The following is a 6,164-nucleotide window of genomic DNA, read 5'->3' on the forward strand; positions in this document are numbered from 1 at the left end:
GCTTTTTTAAACTCCTAAATGAGTACAAAAATAAGTTAAAATACAACATCTAATTGTTCTTCACTTGATTCATCTGATAAAATTGAGATGATAGAAGACAGAAGTCTGACCGGGTTCATTTCCATATTCAATAAAGGTATTTGTTTCATAGGGCAGAATTATTCCTGTTCTTACAACCATGAAAATTTGCTGAAGGAGCCTTAAGATCTGTGGCAATGATATCTTAGCACTTCTTAGCATGCTTATGGTGTCTCTTTATCCCTCCAATCTCAATGCATCCCTTTCGAGATATTGCTAGACATATTGCCATTCACATCAGCTCTTACTGTCCCTAAAAGTACACATCTGCACACACACATGTGGATCCATTGCTCAGCCTGGAGAAGAGGATGCTGAGGGGAGACCTCATGGAGGTTCTGAGGTCCTCTTGCCTTCCTCTCGAGATCAAGAGGAGGGACAGGTAACTGACCTCTTCTCTGTGGTCACCAGTGACAGGGCCCGAGGGAATGGCCTGAAGCTGTTCTGTTATGTAATCCTTAAAATTAAAATTAGGAATGTGAGCGTTTGGGGTGTGTGGCCTTTAGTTACTAGAAGTTACAGCATTTTGGAGGTACTTGAAAGTTCAGGTTCATGATCAGATACGTAGGGAAAAGACAGGACGCACTGCCCTCCGGTGGAGATTCAGATAATATATAAGAGCTCCAAGATGCTCTTCATCTCGGAGCCTTGGAAGTTTTTTTCTGGAAAAACTGGGATTACAGTGAGCCAATTAATATTCTCTTTTCACCTTATTTTAAGTTTCCCTAATTTCATGCCGTTGTCTTTGCAGCTGTCATTATACTGTACAACAAGACAGAAGACTTATTTCCAGTCTTAGGCAACTATATATTTGTATCTTACATCACATTTGTGTACATATATTTTTTTTAATAAGCACACACACACATAGATAACATGCGCATAATGCATTTATAATAGGTATATTAGGTATATGCACATTTCCCCCAAAATATTTTATGTACTTGTTTATGTATTTTTCAAATTTAAATAACACAGAACCAGTGTTTTTTATAGTCTGATACATAGCTTCTTTTTGTCTAGAGGCTATGTAAGTGCTAATTGAAGTGAGATTGGGGCAATGCTGAGATTAGATTTGCATGTGCAGCAAAAACCAGACATATGACTTCAAGAGGTTCATGGATTCAATATAATGTTGGCTGTCAAACACACAAACACACAGATATCTAGGGATGCTGTCAGCAAACACTTATCCTCCTGTCACAGGGACTACAGGGTTATTAGACCCTGCCTAGTCTTCCCTTCTGAGGCTGCTTGTTGGCCTCAAGCTCACAGCATGGAGAAAGAAAGCTGCAGACCAGAAGCTGCTCTCCACAGCAGACATTGGCTGTGGCAACGGCTGGGGAAGTCAGCACTGGCACTGTGTGTAACTGTAATGATGTTTCTATGTCGTGTAAATCAGGATGTGCTTGCAGCACTCCACTTTATACTGGAGGAGGATATAGCACTTATTTGATATCAGGTAGAAACTAGCAGGAAGGAAGCATTCTTTTCTTTCTTCTATCTTGTGTGGCTGCTGTGGACTTGGCAGCTCACCCTCTTGGCCAGCACAGGCAAAAAATCTGTCATACTCTGCTCCTCTTACTAGGATTTAGTTGTCTTCACATTGAAATTTTTTTCAAGGCTTTAGGTTTCTCCAATTTACAATATGTTTTCTGTGGCAGAGGCCAAAAGCAAAGTAGTTAGTTTGAATTCCTAACATTCTTTCTTCAATTATTCTTGGAATGACACTTTTTACACTATTTAAATGTGCTGTCCAAGGATGACTCTTTGGGGCTTGGATAATGATTTCTGTTGTTAAAAGTTGCTTTGTGAATGGCCATGTCCTCCCCCTGGGCATTGCTACATCCATGTAGCAATGGATACAGCCTTTACCCTACGGTGTATTTAAATCTTATTTCATCTGACTTCCTGTGGTCTCCACAAAATGTCTCTATATGATTGCAGTACTACTCTACTACAAATAGAAAGGAAATTCTGGAAAATGGTCACCTAAAGACATTGAGATATTACAGGCTTCCAAGCTGGACAGAAGAGGAGGAAGGAGTATTTGGACCTGAGCAGACAAATTGATAGGGATTCTTAAAAATGGCCTATGAGAACACAGAGCTAAGCAATAAGACTGTGAAAGAAATCTAGGGCATCTGCTCTGAAAGTACTCCCTGAGTCTGGAAAAATCTAGAATACCCCTTCATAAACCAAAGATCTAGTTGAACATGTAAAGCCATCTTAAATATACAAAGCAGGTAACTCTGCTGGCTAAATACAAGCTGTATATAAAAAGACAAAAACAAAACATAGGACGGGGATTGTTAAATGACACCATGATTTTAAACAGTTACTGATGATTAGCTGATGAAATCCATCTGCAAACAACTAAAGATCTTTTCCCCTACAGTAAAAGAAACAAGATGTATTAATTATTTCACAAGTTATGCAGACACATTATACTATGGCAAGGATTTCGCTGGCAGAAAAAGGTCCATTGAAAAATGTAAGTGTGAGCTTTTTGAATTGATGAGATTATCCTAGAAAAGTCAAGCTGCCCTGTGAAAGGTGAAATGCTCATTCCCTTTATAGCAACTTTATAGCTAAGCCCTGAGGGTTCACTAATTTCCTCACAATGGTAATGCATTGTTCCCCAAACAAGATGATCCTGTGCTTGCACAGGTGGCCTAGGCAAATAATACATCTGGGTTGAAATACATACACTCATCACAATACACACGAAAGTAGGCACAAGAACTTAATCATCACAGTGCTTTTTACATGCTTGAAGGTGTTACTGTCATAGCCACCAAGTAAATGCATAGACAGAAAAGCAGAGAAGTCCAGAACGAAAGTATTGAGGTCTCTGCAGTTCAAAGCTTTAACTGCTGTTTTGCTTCTGCTCAAAATACTTTGGATATTTGAAAAAGTCAATAGTTTCATAACCAACCTTGGACAAGCTTAATCTTTGACTAGCACAGTCAGCCATGACACAAACTTTTCTGATAACTGCTGGTGTCATTGATCTTCCCCTCGGTCAGCTCACTGCAGCCTCACACTCGCTGTGCCTGGCTTGCGAGGCCGGAGGGGAGCAGTTAACACCTCTCTGCCAAACCTCTCCTAGCTGTGGCAGCTTATGTGATGTGGTTTCGCTTTTCTCACAGGGTTCTTTAGTTTGACATTTGGACCAGCAGAAATAACACATAAAGACGGCAAATGAAAATATGTATTTCAGCAGGTTTGTGGTTTTGTCTTGTAAATAAACAAAATCACCATTTGCCATGTAAGTTTAACAGAATGACAGATTTAGTAATTACCACTCCTTAAAAATAATAATCCAAGGGCCACATCTCATTTTCTTCAAGTAAAAAACTCTTTTGGGGGTCTCTAGTTTTTGGACATTTTCTTAACTTTCATGGAAAACATATAGAAAATCCACATATTTCCCATTTATTTGTTTAATTTTCAAAAAGTCTGTTGTGCAAAGCAGAATTTAGTTAAGATAAACATATCAGGCTTGTTTTACTCTTGAGTTAATGGGATGCCACACCTAAGAAAGAGGAATTATGTTGGGTGCATCTCTAAAGACTCTACAGGTGTCTAGAGACACCTGTCTTTGTTCCTCTCTCTCAAAAGAAGCTGCCAGGAGCAACTGTTCTTTCATCTCAAGTCTTTCCTTTACTTATACACACAGATTGGGATGGAGTCACAGCTTCACTGCTCTGTTGCTATGATAGCCAAACTATATTGGAAGACTGAATAAAATGAGGAAAAGAAAATTTGGCTTGTTAATTTGATATATAAACCTTTGCCTTATCATCTTAGTCCTCTGGAGTGTCTGATTTTAGTTTATTATGCTTGCTTATATTCAGCAAAAGCAAGGCATAATATAGAAAGATGACTAGATAAGAAATATGTCCCAGGTTCTAGGAACACCCATAAAATTGCAATTTCCCTTTTTTGGTTAGTAATGCAGTCACATTAAAGATGTACATATATTAAGATTTACATTTACTTTAAACTTGCAGAGTTGTAATATTTTTTCCCAGAAGAATAACTCTTTTCCGGTGTGTGCCAAGAAACATAAGCTTCTGCGATCCTTTTCCTTTTATTCCATCAAAAATTATATTGCTATCATAAGAAAGATACTATGGCTTTCATTTCTGCAATATCTTTCAGACCTGTCATTTGCAAGGAGCAGTGTCACACTTCACAGCCCTGAAAAAGGAACAGTGAATTTGTTCTGACAAGCATACACTATTCCTTTTTCACACAGACCCTATTTTCCTCGCTGACTCTCCAGATATCTCATAACTATATTCAATATTATGGATATGCAGAGCACAGCTGTCTACATTCACAGGTGTACTTAATCTAATTATTTTATTTCTGTTTCCAATTCAGCATAATTTCCCTAGGTTCATTGTATTTTGTAATAACTTGAGAAAAAATGTCTTTAAATTTTCAATTCTGCTCTCAAGTCACCATCACCACTTAAAAAAAAAAAATTAAAAAATTGAAGTTCAAACTTTAAATCCTGGTAGCTAGGATGATATACAACCTGTCAGGTTATGGTGACAAATGGCTGATACCCATGCACCATGACAGGAGCAGAAGGCCCAAGCCTGAGGGGAGCCCCAGCAGCTCCACGAGGCCAACAGAGTCCCCTGTCCCAACCCCTCCAGGTGCCACAGGAGCCCTGTCATAAGTTGTGCTACTGGGGGGTCAACATATATGATAGGTAGGTAGGGGAATGTGTGTGCATACAAAAAAGTTTTTCATCCAGATCAGCCAGAGGCGAGCAAAGAGACTCCTGGTGGTGTTTGTGCCTGTGTGAGTTCTTAGTGTCCCTGTCCGTGTTGCTCCAGGTGGTTTCCATGTCTCTGAGTAGACGTGCCATGCAGTGTGTGCATGTCAATCTTTACATGATGGCAATGGAACTCATGCTCAGCCCTGCTGCTGGGGGCACCTGGGGCATGGGGCTGTGGCAGTCTCACCTCCACTGGGCTGTCAGATTTGGCAACCCTTAACACAAACCATGGAACAGAATGGGAAAGGTTGGAAGGGATCATCTGGTCCAACTTCCTTGTTCAAACAGGGCACTTTGCACTGGATTGTGCCTAGATGGTTCTTGAATATCTCCAGTGTGGGAGACACAACAATCTCTCTGGGCAGCCTGTCTCAGAGCATGGTCAACCGCACATTAAACTTCTTCCCCATACTGAGGTGAAAATTCCTGAGCATCAGTTTCTGCCTATTGCCTCTTGTCTAGTGCTTGGTACCACTGAGAAGAGCCTGGCTCCAAAAATGAGACACATGGTCCATGAGACAGGTGTCAAAAGATCCAAATATGCAATGCAAACTGCTGTTTTAATGACTTCACTTTCTTCCAAGCCAACTGAGAAAGCATGCAGCATCACACTTTTTGAAAGTAATCTGAGTTTTTATGTTCTTTTTCTACTACTTTTTCACTTAAAAGGCCAGATAGGGAACATTTAAAGTTTGATGAAAATGCAACAGGTGATGATGAAAATAGAGTCACAGCATCATAGAATGCTACGGGTTGGAAGGGAACCTCAAAGATTCTTCCAAATGTCTAATCTAAATTTTCCCTCTCTCAGTTTGTACCCATTATGTCCCATCCTATCACTACATGCCCTTGTGAAAAGTCCCTCTCTGGCTTCCCTGTTTTCACCCTTCAGGTGCTAAAAGATTGTTATGAGGTCTCCATGAAACTTTCTCCAGGCAGAACAGCCCCAGCTTTCCCAGCCCTCTTCATAGCAGAGGTGCTCCATCTCTGATTGACTTCATGGCCTCCTCTGGACTTGCTCCAACACTTTAATGTCCTTCTTATGTTAGGGTTCCTTCTGAGCTAAGAAAAAGTGATAGAACCTCTTTTCGTAACACTTCATGCCAGCATTAGTGGAGCAGAAGGGATGGGATGTTAAGCATTTTGTGAGCACTGGTGAGGCCACCTCTCAAGTACTGTGTCCAATTTTATGTCCCTCCATTCAGGAAGGACACTGAGGTGATGGAGTGGATCCAGATAAGGGCAATGGTGAAGGGTCTGGAGCACAAGTCCTGTGAGGAGCGGCTGA

Source organism: Agelaius tricolor, unplaced genomic scaffold (genome assembly GCF_023055355.1).
Source record: "Agelaius tricolor isolate 1412-34295 unplaced genomic scaffold, bAgeTri1.0.p SCAF_45, whole genome shotgun sequence".
Classification (NCBI taxonomy): domain Eukaryota; kingdom Metazoa; phylum Chordata; class Aves; order Passeriformes; family Icteridae; genus Agelaius; species Agelaius tricolor.